The sequence below is a fragment of the Cyprinus carpio genome, chromosome B6, assembly GCF_018340385.1.
Source record: "Cyprinus carpio isolate SPL01 chromosome B6, ASM1834038v1, whole genome shotgun sequence".
NCBI classification, from domain to species: Eukaryota; Metazoa; Chordata; class Actinopteri; order Cypriniformes; family Cyprinidae; genus Cyprinus; species Cyprinus carpio.
Window position 1 is genome coordinate 1,208,592 of NC_056602.1, and position 19,267 is coordinate 1,227,858.

The window sequence follows — 19,267 nt, forward strand, 5'->3', positions numbered from 1 at the left end:
TTATGTATATTAAAATATTATGCAATATTAAAAGTGTTCATGTGTGTCATGTTTCAGTGACTACATCATTCCCATATTTCTATGTATTTCATTTTTTATGACTTCAATGTTATTTAGACATGTTTAACGTTATTTGGACATGTACATTTATTAAACATTTTATCAAAAAAATTATCAAATTTTATTCTAGTAGTTATATTATACATAACATTATACAAAATAATGTACTAATAAATTTATTTTGCATCATATTCAACAAAGTTCATAATCAAAATGTTACGGAAATATTTCTTACACACATTATTCATTTCTGATTCATCCTCAAGTTTTCCTGGACTCAGGCTTTTGACCTAACTCAATTATTCATGTCTCCCATATGCTGCCTGTGCAGTCCTGTGTGTTGGGGGGGCTGGCACTCACAGAGAGAGATGGTTCAATGTCGTTCAGTCAGACAGACGATCATACAGATGAGCAGCGAGAGGTCAGCAGCTGCTCCGTCCAGAGAGAAACACACACAGAGAACACAAATCATAAACCCCAAAACTACCACACAATCTAAAAAAAAAAAAAAAATGCATAAGTACACAAACTCTAAATATATATAAAATGTATAAACTAGAAAGAGAAAGAAACAGAGAGAGGGAGAATGCAAAATGTGAGTTGTTTTGTATTCAAAACAATATGTGTTAACTTTATTGAACTCTGGACTGCCAGAAGTGTAGTGCTGACCTATACTTACACTACTTAGAATAATTACATTAATGAAGAAAAGAAGACTATGTTTGAGATGCTAATTTTAGGCCAATTAATGATTATTTTTATATTAAATTAGTTTGGCTCTTATGTTTTTATTAATTTTTATTTTAGAATGTATTAAGATGTTTCCATGATCTTAGACCCCACCAGTAGTTACCTTTTAACCTTTATTTATCACTGAACACACTAACATGCATGCACATGCATACATTCACATCTGCCATGAACACACACACACACGCACACACACGCACACACACACACACACACACACACACACACACACACACACACATACCTACAGTAACAGCCTATTTGGGCTATTCGTCTAAAAGAGGAGAAAGGTAATTATAGGTTTTGCCAGCCGTTTTATGGAGCCTTTGATATGCAGAAACACAGATTTGAGCGGCAGGCAGAAAGGTTTTGTGTGTGTGTGTGTGTGTGTGTGTGTGTGTGTGTGTGAGTGTGTCTGTGTGTCTGTGTGTGTGTGTGTGTGCAGCTGACTACTGATTAGATGCCTGATCAGGGCTCTGACTGCAGGGTCTCAGCTGGGGACCGGGAACATCCTTCATTATGTGTTTCCAGGGGAGTGGAATTGTGCTCACGTGGCGGCCTGTCGCAGGGGTTATAATCATATCTGTTTACATTAGCGGTCAGTTATCCTGACATAGATCCCCCCTTCATAACATGCTCACATACACTGACAAACAGTCAAAGCAGCGAAACTCACTTGGGCCCAGGACAGAACCCTGAGGGACACCATACCCCTGCACGGTAATGCAGCTGATACAGTCATGTGACTCCACAGCTGTCTGTCAGGGTAAATAAGCTACAGTTTAACAGTCAGTAATTTAGACTTAATATCCTCATACTTACTCTTTAACTTGTTCAGCATTTATAGGCCGACTGCTGGCCAATTTACTCGATGAGCAGGCTGTTTATAATAGACTCGCCACGGTTGCTCCTCGCAGTCAGATAATTGCACATTCTGGACTCAAAATGCAAAGCTGAATGTGATCAGACCTGTTTCAGGGACATGGAAACCTATGCCTTTTTTTCATCTTTCCTTCTATATGTCATTTTTTAAGGCAAGCATTCACACACAGCCGTTGGGGATTAGGCCTAATGACAGAAGTTAATTATATTAAGTGTAATTTTTAAAAACAGTTCATGAACTGCAAATTATAGTTAAGAGCCCCTTTAATGCTCTTCGTGTTAATTACATGTCTTAATATCGCATAAAAAATAAAGGATCCGAGGAAAAAAAGGAGGGGGAGAGAAAAACAATTTGTGAGTACATTAATTTCATTCATCACACTGTTTAAAATGGTCGAATAGAGTATTTATACGGTTTTTAGCCAGAGACTTTACTGAGCTTTCACTGTGCAACCCAATACTAATACAATTATGCAGTTTTAATAATGCAAAAACAATAAATCACAGTAATTTTATACTTGATGCATAATATTCAGTTCATGATTATATTTTGCATTGCAAAGAAAAAAAAATGTTGGATTTTATTTATTTTTTTTTTTTTGCAAAGCTTCTTAATTTTAGTAGACATTCAAAGCACCAAACACACACACCTTTAATTTTTAAATATATTTTTGGCCTTTTTGCTGAAGTTTTCACAGGACAGTTTGAGGACAAGCAGTTGGAGAGGGATCTTAATGCATGTTCCCGCTTTTTTAAATGATTTGTTAGGGCATATTATTTTTGCTCAACATCTGAAGCAACTTTCCTTTTCAGCTGACTTTCCTTAGCCACCTGTCATGTAGAGACTCTTTTCGAAACAATCACAATAGAACATTGTTTTACTTCAAAGATGTCGCAATAACTTTAGTAAAAAGTGAAAGTTCATGCAGACACAACACCTTCCTCTTTCTATAAAGTGCATGTCTCGTCCGCTCAACGTAAAACATTTACAAATGATATTCGGTCAGCATTCGCACTTTGACTCATACGGAAGCAAATCTCCATGTCTCTGTCATTTGTGTGAAACAGAAACTGACACTAGTCGAGTTCATTAGCCTTCTCATAATTATCCTCCAGGCTCTTTGGAGAGATTTCCTTTTTTTACCGATCAGTTATGAAGTTCGGCTCTTGAGAGGCAAAGAGACTCTTGACTCGCTCATCTGAAATAAAAGAGGGAGAAAAAGGTCCTGGCCATTTTGTTGCTTTGAAACCTTAATCTAGAAAAATTCAACTTTCCTTTATCCTTTAATACCAGATCAAAGAGCTGAGAGTGAACCCGATTCAAACCCGTCCATTATAGAGGAAACAGCAGAAAGGCTTTGAGAAAGTGTGAAACGTCCTCACACAAAATAATAGGTTTGGAGGCTCAATTACTCACTTATTCACTGGCCTAATTTTATGCGTGCTTCATTTGCATGTCATTTTTGAGGGCGAGGCAGAAATTTCGCCCTGGTAATTACCCCACAAATACATTAAGGACCCCGAGAGCCACGCATCCGTCTACATGTGGCCTCCGCCGGTCGTGTCGTGGCGGGAAGCGGTCAGGATGCCATGATCTTTTTGATGTTGGTTTTTCTTTTTGGAATTGCTGCAATCAGTTGAAAGATTTGTGATATGTTAAAAAGACTCTGCGGATTCTGCGTTTGCCTCCTGGTGAGCTCAACTTCAAATGCCTCGCTTTCAGACCTAGCTCACCGTCTCCTGTACGGCATCCGTCTTTGAAGACCTGTGAAATGTGATGTTTCAGATCTGGACTAAGTCCAGGACTGTTGTTTCTCTGCCTTCGCATTTCAGACGGTTTTCTTGTGGACATGTTTGTTTGCGCTCGTGTGGTGTCGACTCGTTTAATTATTTCATTTTTAGTGCAAACACCGATTTGACGAGAAGCCGCATATCAATTATGAAAGAAGGCAGGGTGATTAAAACAGCCAAATTGGTGTGTGAAAAATGAAAAAAATAAACAGGAGAAAAGAGAGGAGAAAAAAAAAAAAAACAGCAGCTTTTCCTCAGGAGTCAGAGACCACCCTCGGCTCGCTCACTTGTAATCATCTCAGAATTTGCTCAGAAACACTTGCGAACTTGTGTGGGAGTTGTTTTTACTTCATTAAAAGCAGAGTCTAGAGCCCACGAGAACTCTCACGCTGCAGAAACGAACCCTTACCACAAGAAAAACAACCGGGAAAAAATATACAACCACGTCCGGGAGTTCTTTTACAAGTTGACAAAATCTGAATCCTGGGAGGAATCGCTGCCGAGGGAGGCTGCTGATTGGTTATTTGTTCTTGGAGGGCAGACTTCGATTGGTGGTTCAGAGCTTTGTGTCTCACCTTTAAAGTCATCTCAATACTAGCAGAGAGAATCATGGGAAATGTGGGTGAGAGGCCCCTTGCCACTCTGCAGAACATTGCTGCTCGTATTTTTTAGACATTAAACCTCATTTGTATAAATATGTGTATTTTGAAATATAATGTAAACTATTTTGAATTCAAATTTGTCCATTTGATCAGACTAACACAATCTTTTTTTTTTTTTATGTATCTACCCAAAATAGATTAACAATGCAAAGTAACAGTTTTAGTTCCAATATGAAAACTGAATGCACTCACTGATATAAACATGCAACTTGAGATCATGTGACAGATGTGGTGAGGTCATGTCACTATTTGTAACATGCTGCTCTCTAAAACAAGTTGGCCTGCTGTTTCACTTCCTATTTTTTTCTGAAGTAGTATACAGTATACAGTGTATAAGCTAGCATTCAATTCTAAATATAGTCTCTGTCAGGGAAAATCAGCTAGTTAGCAGGCTAAATCTAGACATGCTAATGGATTAGCGGCAAAGAACAACAACAAGAAAACTGAAAATATGAAGATGCCAATCTGCAACAAAGATCCACAGAATGAGAAAAACTGAACACACAAACACAGGTATTTCTCCAAAACTCATGCAACTGTTTGTGCTTATGTCGTAGTCTGGTGTTTAGACACTAAATAGTGTTTCCAGTATTTTATATAAGCAACATGGATTTGTATGCATGGAAGGTATTTGATAAATAGTAGTTCTTATAAATGGATTTGATGACTGTAAATGACAGTGATTGAACTCTGGTCTTAGTTCATAAAAAAAAAAACAAAAAAAAAAACAAGTATATATATATATATATATATATATATATGTGTGTGTGTGTGTGTGTGTGTGTGTGTGTGTGTGTGTGTGTGTGTGTGTATTTTTCATATTTATTTGTTTGTTTAAAAAAAAAAAAAAACTTTAACTGCATAGACAGAATAGTAAAATGAAACGGGCAAAATTGATTTAGTGATTTACCAGTTTATCATAACAAACCTGCAACCCATTTTTGGGTAACAACTAACCAGTTGATCCCCAAAATTCACAGCCAAAACTCCATTTTGAGCGTTTTTTCCTTTATTTCCTTATTTTTGAACGCACAGCATTGAACTCGTAAAGGACACACAAACTCTAGTGTCATGTGAAACTTTCTGTACCTGATTAAATAGGTCAGGTCAAATGTGATCGGACTGGACATTTGATGACAACGATGATGATCTGTTGTTGACCTCAACATTGGTCAGCCTTTCTTCTTGAGATGGTCATGGGTGACTCAAATGTTCATGCCCAGAAGGACAGCCAGTCAAAGTCACAGTGTTTGTACGGGTGGCAGGTCACTTGTGGCCGGAGGGAAGATCTAGTCTTGAATCCTCATGGGTCTTTATGAGGTTTATCTGCTCATGTGCTGTTAGAGCAAACCTGACATGACCGGACATGATGTTTCGCTGCACCTGACCAATGGGCATGTCTGATCTGCGTTACATGTCTCATGATTACAGTACATGACCCGTCTGACATCCATAAGACCCTCGTAAACCCACAAACTGCCAGCGTAAGATCATCCTGTCTTGTCGAAGTAAAGCCCGACCCGTGACACGTGCCAGATGAGGATGATGAGGGAATTTAATGTCCTGTGACACGAATATGGATTCAGAAAGTGTTTAGAGCAGATTAAAATTTCCTTTTATTTTTATTTTCTTTGATCCATCTTAATCTGGTTGGAATATTACGTCTCAGCACTCTTCCATTGTATTCCATCTGTGACGATATGGATTTTAATCTACTGTGAAATCTAATAAGAACAAAAGTTACGACATCTCAAGCCATCTTCTCGATCAAAGGTCACCAAATGCTTTCAGAAGATGAATCCTGTAAAATAAATCACTTCTGATCTGCTGTACCTTCATTAAAAGATCGCTGAATTTCAGTGAAAAACAGCAGCATGTGGGCAAATATCCCGAAAACCTGTTTATATCATACTTAACAAAATATTAAGTAATATATTATATTTTGCATGAATGTGTTTCAGGACCGGTAGGTGGGGGGGGGGGGTGAAATAAATTTATTTTTACATTTATGTAGTATGTTTTCAATTTCGTTACACTATGTCCTGTTAGCATTACTGTAATATGGAAGAAAAAAATAAATAAAAATCATATATTGTTAGTATTTATTTATCATGGCGATAATTGTTTTACTCCTATTTTTATTTGTGCATACTTAAATAAAGCATTGCATTAATGTTTTCACTATAACAGACTACATTTTGATTTGAGGCTATTCAGGTTTTAGTCTTTGATTTTCTTTGAAACACTTTATTCTGATGTCTGCCTTGATATATGTTGAGTGTGTTTGAGAATATCAGTATGAAACAGACTCCGTAGTGTAAAGAATAATTTACATGATTAAATGGATTGAAATTAATATGTAAATAGATTCAAGAAGAAAGACTTCGGAATCAGAATCAGAATTCAGTATGCAAGTATCATGATGTCATTATTACTGTTAAATCTTCAATGCGGAAATATGATCAATGTAAGTCAATAGTAGATTTTAATGTCACATATAATCAAATTTTTCTGAAAAAGTGAGTAAAAAGGTAAATGCATTTCAGTAATGACATTTTTAAGAGAAATGTGCTTAATTGTCATAAAGCCAGAATGTAAAAAACGAGAATTTCACGAGAATCACTCTGGAATTAATTTCTCATAATGAGTTCAGTTGATATAACCACTGAAACTTTGACTGTTTGCTTCATCAGTTTTGGGTGATGGAGTTCTATGGTGAAGTATCAGAGGAGAGTAAGTCAGTCTAATAGTCCTGAGAATAACAGACTTTGAAAAGATGCTGTTAATTTGTATATTCTCTCTTGTCTCTGATGGGGACTTCAGAATTCCAGTCAGAGTACAGAGCATTCAAACCGTGGTGCCCGGATCCACTTAAAGAGCCACTCACGCCTTTAATATGTAAATGAAAGGTATGCAAAGATCTGATGCTTTTATTAAAGAAATCTGCCCCGAGGCTCACAGCTAACCCCACTGCTGCAGAAACGCAGTTACATGCCGAAATAAACAGTTGTTAAAAAGGATCACATGAGTTTGTATCTGGGAAGATGAAAAGCTAATTGACATGAATAATTTATCATGATGTGATATTTTATATAAATCAAACAGGAGAGAGAGTGAAAGCAAATATTTCACATATTAGCAGGACCTCCGAATATTCATAAGAAATGATCTGGGTGTCGAGCTGCCGCTCTTTAATCTGCTGTCTGAAGGTCAATGAACTACATTCACCGGCTGACACACGGCGAACTTTCAAGAGCTATTAGAGATCCATAAATGATTCAAGCACAGAGCCGTAACACACCGCTGAATAAAATTGTCTCATTTACCTTCATAAAGGTCTGAGTGCTTCTATTATACCTACACACACACATTGATGGAGGTGAGGATAGACTGATTTAGTCGTCTACATCTTTAAAGACCAGAGATAAAATCACATCAGTGAGTAGCGGAGAAAATGATTAGTTTTATCAAATGTGATTTGACAAGATGTGAAGAATGATAAAATAATCTCTATTCAGGTCTCATCCTGTTGTTGTCAGAGCCACTTTATATCCGAGATGTGAAGTGAATTTTGCTGTTTCATAATTAATGGTGTGAAGAGTTTCTGGGCTCTTGAGTGTTTCTGGAGCTCAATGGGTAGATTATGGCGCTGACAATACCAAGGTCATGGGTTTGATTCCTAGAGAATGGATGAACTGATATAATGTATAGTTTGAATGCAGTGTAGCTGTGGATAAAAGCATCTAATAAATGCATAAACGTAAATGTACAGTTTGCATTGCCATTATTTGGGTATTCTTTACTTTTTATTCAAAAAGAAAATGTCTGATAGGGTGTGTTCCTGGATCAATATCCTCCAAAAACAAAATCATTTTAATTAAACATTAACTAACGTAATATTTGATTGGATGAAAGAAATGTTGCTCCAAGATCATCAAGACTAATGATTCTACTTGTTCAAATCATGTTAATCACTACAGATTTAGTCACTGTGGTGTAGCAAGCAGACTTTATTGTCATCATTGGCATCGCGTCTGGGGTTTAAACCTACAACCTTTAGGTTTCTAGTGAACCACCCGTTTCCACCGTTGAAGCCAAGCTGCAGATTGATTTTGTATCATTGGTGGCAGGCAGAGTTTGGATTGTCATTACTTGTATTTTCTCTTCATGTTTTATTATTATTAAATAATTTAACTACAAGTTCAGCCCCTGTATCCTGCTGTTTAGTGCTCATATAGGAATCACTTCTGGGATTTGAACCTACAACCTTTAAGTTCCAAACCAAACACTTTACCCATTTGCGTCATTGTAGCTGAGCGGAAGTTTGCTATCACATATTTAACAGCATTTTAGATTGTCATTACCTGATCCTAATTAAATATATATAATAATATTATATATATATATATTAGGATATATATATATATAATTAGGATCAGACCCTGTAACATGCAGTGTTCATGAAATCACTTCTGGGGTATGAAACTACAACCTTTAGTTTACCAGTCAACTACTTTACTTATTTCCATTGTTGAAGCCAAGCTGAAGTTTGCACTATAGCATGTAGGGCTTTTTTTTGAATATTGCTCATGCGAATCACTTTTGGGATTTGAACCTACAACCTTGAGGTTACTTGTAAACCACCAATTTCCACTGAGAATCAAAGCTGAAGTTTGCTTTTGTATTACTGGTGGAATGTAGAGTCTGGAGTTTCATTATTTGTGTTTTCTCTTCACATTTTATTCTTAAATAACTGAATACAGGTTCAGCCCCTGTATCCTGCCATTTATTCCTCATGAGAATCACTTCTGGGATTTGAAACTACAACCTTTAGTTTACCAGTCAACCATTTTACTCATCTCCTTTGTTGAAGCCGAGCTGAAGTTTGCTATTGCATAATAAACATCATGTAGATTTTGGATTTTTGGAATAGTGCTCATGGGAATCATTTCTGGGACTTTTGTTTGCAAGGAAACCCTGTAATTGTGGACTGAGTCACCATGCACATGTCTGGACTTCAGAGCATTAGGCTGATGTCAGGAGGAAATGACATGTCCAAATTGTCCATTAGGAGTGTCCATCTCAGATGAAGGAGTTCATTCTTCTCCAAGAGCGATGGCTTGGACAAAGGCGACTCTTATAGTGCTGAACTTTTGACAGCTCTGTTTCACTTCTCCAGATGCTTTGGTGGCTGCATTGCAGTGGGTGAATTCCTCACATTGCTGCGTGTTTTCTGCACTGATGTTCCTCTGTAAGTGTGTCTTTGTTCAAGCCCTCCCATGGAGTGCCCTCCTCAACCCCAGACCCTTGCCCTGCAATGCTTCTAAAACTATTCACCTCCGTCCCCCTCGTGAATGAAGCATCTTTGCGCTTTTGATGGATGAGGGTCTCCTCTTCACCCACGATGTGGTTTGGAGAGCAGGGATGGGTCGTGTCATTTTGCATCACATCTCTGTGGTAGATGCTCAGGGAATGTGTCATTCCAGACTGGCTACTTATGTAGGCGACTGCCATGTTGAACTCTGATGGAGTCCTGTGTGAAATTGGCAATCGTTTGCAAACGTAGAGCATGTTTGTTGATGTGGGTATTCGGGGAATCCTTGCAATTCACCATGACGTGATTCGAGAAGTCTCAGGCCACCAGAAACTGACCAACTCCAGCCCGTGGAGACGTGGAGAATCTCACTGGACTTGGAAATGGATTCTTATTTAAACGTCTGTGGTCTCCGTACTGGAACACCATTAGAGAATGGAGAACATTAACACTTGCATAATTAATTCTTCTTTCTTTTTTTTTCAGAAAAGACATTTTAATTCTGAGTGACTATCAAATTATCCAAGTGTAAGATATTTTGGAAAGAAAGAGGTCATGTTTTTGAGCCGAGTTTCAGTGGTGCGGCCCACTCATTTTCCAGCTCCTTGGGTGTTTATTAAAAACGGGCCCTCCTCTCTGCATATTTCTAGAAATAATTTGCTCACCAAATGAAATTCTGTAAGCAATTACTATCCCTTAAGTTATTTATTGTTATTTTTAGACATCTTCATGCAGCTCTTCTGCATGCAACAGTTCACTTTTCAGCTAATAAAAGAACAAAAAAGCATCATTACAGTATCTCAAAGCACCTCTTTTAAAAGAGAATTGAGAGTAGTATTATGAGTGAAAACTAATCAAATTTGGGTCTGTTTATCAGCAATTATGAGACTTCATGAGACTTTCATAACCCCTTTGATGTATGGACTAATTTTTATTGTGCTTTTCTGCAGCCTGACTGCATGTTGTTGTGTGGAAAAGAGCTGCATGAAGATTCTTCGCAAATTCTCGTTTTGTGTTTCACAGAAAAAAAATAACATCTCTGTTTTCAAAGAGAGCAAGAAAACGCAAAACCAAAGTTCTGTTGTTGTTGTTGCAAAACCCCTCGCTTCAACGCTTTTGGCCACGTTGCAAGTTTTGCAATCGTTTATTATGGGTTTTCTTTTCCGTTTATCCAAGTCATTTATAAAATGTTTTTGTGGCTCCGTTTTAATTTTCCCGTGTCTGGCTGCATAGCATTCCATTAATGTGCGGTAATTCGTAAATATGAACGTGTGTCTGGTGACGAGGTTCTCAGCTAAACAGAAGTGATCGCGTGTGACAGGAAGGAGCCTCAGTCATTCACCCGGCCCTTATCCCATCAAATGCTTTTCACATCAAGACAATATTGGAGAGGAGCGCTGCGAGCTCGCCGAGGTCTGTGAGCTAATGCAGGGTGAAGCCATGCCATCTCCCCCCTGAGCTCTTTGTGTCCTGTGCCCACCGTGGCACCGTATGGGCCCCGTATGGGTTTTTACAGATGCACACCCCATCCTTGGAGAAAGGGAGGTGCCGTACGTTCATCTGTGTGTAGACACGGATAATTCAGAGCTGATCTCTCGGCGCTGCGGTAATGAGGGTGATTTAAAGAATGTTCGCACATCCCCGAGCGCTGATAAATGTTATTATTCATGCACAGGTGCTGCTGCGAGCTGCCTCTGAATGATAATTAAGATAATCTGTCTCTTTCTTCCCACTCGCCTTTCACACGGATCACTTTGTTCTGCACTTTCTCTGCTCTCAATAGCAGGCACTGCGGCGCCCCATCTCTGGCCCGTTTTATTGTCTCGTGCCTTTTCCAGCATAAAACCTCACCAAACAACTGGGACTAAACGTAGATATTCCCTTGAGCTCTTCCTCTGCAGATACGTGCCAAGCTAAATTCAAGTCAAATGAAGACTGTGATATTGTGTGTACACAGCGCTGGGATACGCTTAGATCGTTTGTCCTGCGTGTGAATCAGTTTTTTACTGTACATTAGAAACAGAGATTTGTAGCTCATACAGTAGAGCATGGCACTATCAACACTAGCAGGTCATGGGTTCGATTCCCAGGAAATGCATGCACTCATATGTGTACCTTGAATGCAAGTCGCTTTGGATAAAAGTGTTTGCCAAATACATAAAGAGTATGTAAGGCTCAAGAGATCTTACTTAAAGTTCATGCAAACATCAGAATTTTTAGAGTTGTGTGTTTCCCAAAAGCATCGTTAGTTCCTATAACTATGGTCACATGTTCCACTCAATTGTATTGAACTCTTGTTGGTAACAACAGAACTTGGAACCATAGTTGCTTTTGGGAAGCATATCCCAGATCATTTGGTCCCTGCAAGATTTTGAAATATTTGAGTTCATCTTGAGATTTGATCTTAGCATATCAGAGAATAGTTTGTGATGTTGATGCAATCTTTTCTGAAACTCTAGAAGAGACCCATGTAAAATTTTTGGGATCCATTTATTGGGAGAAACATCTGAAAAGGAGCTGCCATTTGGTTTCATTTTGCTGTCTAGAAGGATCAACTGCAATATTAATACGATCTCATTTGTGATTTTGCTTTCCTGTGGGTTCAAACCTACAAAAGAATCAAAGGCAGAACGGCATCTTTGCTACTTACAGCACACAAAAAGAGCAAAAGCTAATTGCATGTGTCTGTCTAGAGCCATTTTGTCCAATGCTTGAGTGCATTTAGCATTAACTAACACCAGTGTGTGTGTGTGTGTGTGTGTGTGTGTGTGTGTGTGTGTGTGTGTGTGTGTGTGTTTTAAGTTCTAAAGGTTAGAGTATGTGAAGGGTTTGTGTGTAATTACCTGGAGTACAAAGGCTCTTCCCAGAGGCCCAGTGAATGGAAGTGTCTACTGTCAAACACCCTCATTAGAAAGCAGCTCCATATCATTAATCTAAATGAAAACTCTCCTGCAGACCTCAGCTGAACAGGTTTGTAAACAATTAAGTTCAAACTAAATAGACCTGTCAAAGTTGAACAGGGTCATGGCATCGCCAGACCTCTTTATGAAGTCCATTTGACTCATTTTGGTTTGCTAGATTGGCTGTTTTCTCAGTTCTTCATGTAACTGTTTTATGGATTTTTATGAAATAATTCTGAAATATCAAAGCTGTTGCATTCAGGCTATGGTGGAAATTACTCAAAGCATCAATGTAAGCAGGACACTCTGGCTTATAAAGAACTTCTGTGTTATCGACCATCCAAAGCATTGTTTTGGTCAGGTCTCGTGCGTGTTTGTGTTTGTCGTGTGAGCGATGGCGATGTGGTTGTGTTTGAGTGCGACTACAGCTGTGTCGTCTCAACATGACGCCTGTTTACAGGAGCCGCTCTACAGCAGTCGGACGCAGTTAATCCTCTCTGCTTTTGTGTGCAAATGAGTTGTTTTGTTTATCTTTGGTTAAGTTTGACTTGCTGTGTCTGTGTGCTGATGTTGAGTTGAGTAACCGTGTGTTCTCTGCTCTCAAGAGGGGAACATGAGCACCAGGAAAAGCTTTTCTCAACGTCGCCAGCTGGTTTTCATGTTCCCAAACCTACAGCAGACCGGATAAACTGACAGTGCTACTGTGAGTTAGACACTTAGGAACATCAGCGGACAATCCAAGCTGGAGTTTGCATGAAGAATTGTCAGCGTTAAGCCGAGATGCATGTGAATGTGAGCACATCCAGCAATGCAAGTAGGGTTGCAAAGGGGTGGAAAATTTCTGGTAAATTTCCAGAAACTTTCCAAACAAAATTTACTGGAAATGTTCCACCTCAACCCAAAACTAAATCCAAATTTTGTACATCACTGCATTCTAAAATGTGTCAGAATTTAATTCATAGGATGTTTTGTTTCCAATTGAGTTGCTCCATCAACAATAAAATCCTATTTGATAAATAGTTGTATATTATTTACCAAACATTTCATAATTGGCTGGAGTTTTGTGGCTTTCTGCAGTATTTTGCTGTCAGTGTGAACCGAAAAGTCGCTGGAAAAAAGATGTGTTAGTTAAATAGAACAAGATGTAAGAGTAAAAAAAAAAAACGAACTGTGCAGGGAAATAAAAACGTTTTATTTAAGAAGTCACAAATATTTCAGATGTTCCTTGTTGAAACAGTCATCTCAGTACGTCTATTCTTGTAGTGCTCACGATAACTGTAACTTTCCTCAATAAAACCCAGATTTCCCTTCTGAAAGCCGGTAAATGACATATATTTAAAGCATACCTTCTGGCTACCGTATGCCCTGAAATGTCTTTAATAAGGATGAAAGAGCTACTAGTAAAGCTCTGCTTTTAAATTAGAAATGACCCACTGCAGTACTGATTTCACGGAGGTTAGAATTAAACACCACACATCCATCTTTTCTGATGTCTGCAGTTAAAATCCTGATTATAGCAGTTTCAGAAATGTCTACTCTCATTAAAACTCTACACAGGTTCTGTATATCAGCTATTCAGGTCTGCAGTGTCTTGATTCAATCAAAGCTCTAGAACAATCATCTAATTCAGAATGGAACATTGATGGTTCTTTTCTACATATCTCATAAAATAAACAAAAAATAAAAACAGAACATTACGATTTCCATTTACAATTATCATCATTTTCACAATAACGTTTAACGTTTTTCTGTGTAGTCAAATAATGTGGCTAAAAAAATTGCAACATATATAATGTAGTTAATTGGTCACATTGAAAATGAAAGGTCAAAACAGGTGCATTGTGACATACAGAATTCAATTGTATTTTATTTTATTTTATTTTATTTTATTTTATTTTAATATTTTAATTTATTATTGATATTTTATTTTATTTTATTTTATTTTTATTTTATTTTATTTTATTTTATTTTCTATTCTATTCTATTCTATTCTATTCTGCAAAACAGGTTTTTAGAAGATTTTTGTCCAGATGTTTGTTTTGGACTTTAATAACCAGTGTTGGTGTTTCAGCAGCCATATTTTCTTCACTGTTGTGTCGTGCATCAGGTTAAACACTTGTAAAGTGATGATGATTATCTCAGTGTGGCGTGTTGAATACGTCTGTGTGTGATTTTGGTGTTAACCGTCTTAAAATAGTGTGTGGTTGAGCTGAGTGTTGCCAGGTGTGTGTATGCGTGTGTGTGTTTGTATGTGTGTGTAATGCACTCAGAAACCCACTGCACCTACTGTCAACCTGACCACAAACCTCAAAAACGTGCAGAAGCACCTTCATCGAGACAACCTTTTATGTTGACTTGCCTGAAAGTAAGAAAAAAAAAATCTTTGAAGTTTTACTTTTGTCTTGTGTACTCATTATGCTATTAATATATTAACAGTACCCGCAGTATCTGGAGTGCTGTATCTAGAGTATGCACTGTTAGGATGGGTGAATGGATAGATGGATAATACATTTATTAATTCTGGTTCTGATTTCAACCCAATTATTTTTGTACTGTAATCATTTGATGATTTAGATAGATAGATAGATAGATAGATAGATAGATAGATAGATAGATAGATAGATAGATAGATAGATAGATAGAGTTTTCATTGTGAGCGCAGGAGTTTCTAAACACAGAATGGCTCTAATCAGGATCGTTTTCAAAGGCTCCAGAGAGAGGAATGTCTTTGTTTCTGAGTGAAATGAGTGAAATGTGGGGTTCTCCGAGCGTCTCTGTGTACAGGATGTCCCTGAGACTATTCTTGGCAGCTCTGGGTTGAAGAAGGGGGGCTTCATCTGGTTTAACTCAGAGAGGCTCTTTTGTTCTGGAGTTTTGATTGAAACGTAGAAAGCGCAGGAAATGCAGATACTCCTGAATGGGACAATGCTCGCTGACGTGATTGGATCGCCGATGCAGACTCGTGGACTGAACCACATGAAAGCTCTGGAGATGAGGGGGACTGGGGGCCGCTGAAGAGACGCTCCTGCTTCTGGAGCTCATGGGTTCAGTCTTCATGTCGCCGGCCGCAGGATGCCGTTTATTAATGGCACTCATTGTCGCATCCAGGCCCAGTTTTATCCTCTGGTGTGTGTCCTTAAATTGTCTGTCTTCAGTTACATCAGTTTTTGATGAGAAAAACCATAAACTATTTTATTTTTTATTTTTTGAGAAACCATTTAAATGCTAAGTACAGACACTTATTATTTTACTAGCGAGGAGAAGTTGGGTCGCTTTGTGAAGTTATCACTGCGAGCCGCATATTTGTGGACCTTAACCTTGTATAGAGTTAAATTGGGTTAAAGCGCCATCAGATCTATTTTCAGAGGTTATTCATCAGAGCGGAGGAACTGTCTCGTTTCTCCTTAAATGTCTGGATAATCGCAGCTCCGTTTGAAATGTCTCATGCTTGAAGTGTTGAAGATATTAGTCATTATTAAAGCTAACTCGATCTGCGACTAATGTACTTAATTGTTTAGAAATGAAACATGCATGAAAACAGCTGTAAAACACAGTGGTTCTTGTATTTCGATGATATTTGGAGTGCTGTCAGAGTGTCACACAGTTGAGTGTCACATACATAGACTTGCTGTAGTTTAGTTGTAATTTTATATGAGCATGTTGCTAATGCAAATTGCATTATACTTTTTCATGTTACACTGTTAAAATATATGGAATTTTTGCAGAAAAAAATTTAAATACTACAGTAAAACCCTGTTAATTGGTTAACTGTAAGTTACCATTCCTTAGGCTATATGATGATAAACTATAAATAGTTTAATGTCACACTATTTGTAATTTAACTGCAAAATGCTGTCAAATTAATGCTTTTTGCAAGTGAAAACTATAAATTGCCATACAGTTTATAGTGAAAAATACTAAAAGTCCATTGAAGACATTCCACATATGATTAGATATGATATAAATCATGCTTGTTTTTAAATATTATATACTGTATATTAGGCTGTTTTGGACTACATTTTCTGTTTATATTTCTGTTAATATTTAATTAATTAATTAAGTATTGTTACACACAATGAATTTTTATTATGTCTTTGTCTGTACGACCTTGTACACTTACTCTATAAGTGTTAGCCATGTTTTATGGAGAGGCCACTTATCCTGAACTTTAATTCATCATGCAGCTTTCTGCAATCTGTTTTATTATTATGATAGTTATCAGTACATTTTAAATTACAACTCAGATTTTGGCAGCTCAATTAGAGACTTACCCATTATTGAAAGGAGAAGAATCACATTTATGTGATTTTTATAAGCCTTCTTGACTGTAAAACAGGTTTTGCCCTACTTTAAATGATAATCAACGCTTTTACTCAAAGAACATTAATGCAAAATTTGTAATCAAATATTAATTTGAAAGATTGTATGTCAGTGTACAGTATATAATTATTTAATTTATTTTAGTTTTCTTTGTTTGTAAAAATAAGATTGTTAAAATATGGAATACAGTTCTTTTAAGTATTGCTGTTAAGGTTATTTTAAATGTTACGGTTCTAGAGTTTGAATGTAGCCTTTGATGCTGATATGTTTTTTGTTTTTGTTTTTTAAACCATGCATTTCTGGCAATTGCTGCTGAGCTTTTTTTCATTCTACAATTCTGTTTTCCACATAGTATAGATGCAGTGATGATTTGATGGATGATTAAGCAAAATTTTCGCAAAGCAAGCCATACCTTTGGCTTTATAAGAGTCTACAATGCTCACTAGGATTTGGAGCCAAGCCTGTGTGCTTGAAGATGAAACACACTCAAACCTCCTCTGCTCTCTGCTTTGGAAATCATCCTGATTTAACTGTAATGATTTTCTTTAAAAGCGTGTTTTTGTGTGACTTCCAGCCGTCGGGTCCCGATTGACTCATCTCTCGCCCAGTAAAGCCACTGTCACTTCATATTCAGCCTTCCGTAATATTGGAATAACAAACAGCAAACACACGGCACAAAGACGCTCTAATGAAAATCCTATGATTGACTCTGTTGTGGGACTTTATCATTAGTTGGGGCTTGATTTGGAGGCATAATCTGCTTCTGCTGGTGGCAGCCTCTGTGCTAGCGGGTGAACGTGCTAATAAAGTAGCAAGCGTTAATGCTCAGCTAATGCACTTGTAATGGTGGTGTTTGAAAGCTGGAAGCTTTATCATTGTGTTGCACAAGAGCCAACAAATCTAAAACCTTTAACAAGAAATAATTAGGATCTATTTAAACTATGCGACGCTGACCATATTCTTAAGACGCAGCTAAGCTTGTTAACCACCGCGGATGCAATTAAAGGCTTTAAGCCTGCTAAACTTAACCAGGAATTTTATTACCTGAAAACTGATTATCGTTGGCAGGATTGCACTGGTTTGTCGCCCACAAAGCCAAAAAGTTTCCATCAAGCGCCTCCGTTAGTGACATTAACAAATGCTGCTGCATTATATAATGTTTAACAGATCGTTAGTCGATGTACATTCAAATAGATAGAAATGTCAAGAAACTTTGATTCATATATTTCACATGTATTCATATCTGCATGGACTAGTGATCTGTTAAGCATTAGGCTGCATAATATTTGTTAATGGCTTATTAATGAAAGTTATTATGAAGTGCTACGCAAGTTCTTTGCATAATGGCACACGTTTAAAAAAAAATCTAATTATGAAACAGATCGTTATTCTGAAGCCGCTGTGAAATTCTGATAAACACAAACATGCTATATTGATGCACCAAACAGCTTAGTATATTAAATGATGAACACGTTGTTAATTACATAGAGATGTAATGTATTGGACATTGGTGTGTTTTATCATATTAGTTTTATAAAAGCAATAAGCTGCTTGAGGCCGTGCATTACACTGATTTTACCAGAGTGACTTATTGCATTGTTTGTGCATGCATGAAGTGTTTTGTTTGGTTTCAGTGCGTCTCTGTTACGGGTGACTTTAAACTCGTCCCGTGCAGACAGAGATTGAGCTAAAATTAGTTCAGTCTGCGTATTGTAACGTCTTTAATTTCTTCAGAGTTTAACATTAAAAATCAGGTCAACCTTTAAGATTTATGCGCAGAAGAAATTAATGGTATGCTATTTTTACGCTGAAGATCGACTGTTAATTTGATATGACCTCAGTCAAAGGCGCCGAAACAACAAACTCTCCTACTTCCAAAGACAAACGCAGGGTCCCCAGCGCCGGCGCGCAAATGAGCCGATCTGAGGGCCCGGCTCTTATCTGCACGTTCACAACACACACACACACACACACACACACACACACACACACACACACACACACACACACACACACACAGCAGCAGCAAAGGCCTTTATGAAAACAACACCACTGCTTCCTGTGACAAGCCACACAGGGCTGATTAAAGGAGCATTTCACTCAAACTCAATTTTATGGCATTATTTACTCCCCTTATATTGTTCCAAACCTGTATGCTGATGTTTTCACATGAAAACACATTCCTGTAGCTCAGAAAAACAGAGTTTATGGCACTAGCCATGCCAAGGTCATGAGATCGATTCCCACGGATTACATAAGTGATTATATGTACGATGTTAGTCACTTTGGATGAAAGCATATATCAAATGCATACATGCAATTCATGTAAAATGATGTAAAACCATTGCAAGTTAATATTTTCAGGAACACTTTGAAGCCTTTATTTATAATGCATTGTAGAAGTATTGTTTTTAATGCATTAATTATTCCTTGCAATGCACCTTATGCACTGAATGATCTTATGAATAACTGTAACCACTATAATACTTTTAGTTACATTTTATTTTAAGGTGTCCTTGTTACAGTGTAATTATACATTTAAGTACTGAGTGATATTAATTAGCTACATGCACTTACTATACTATAGT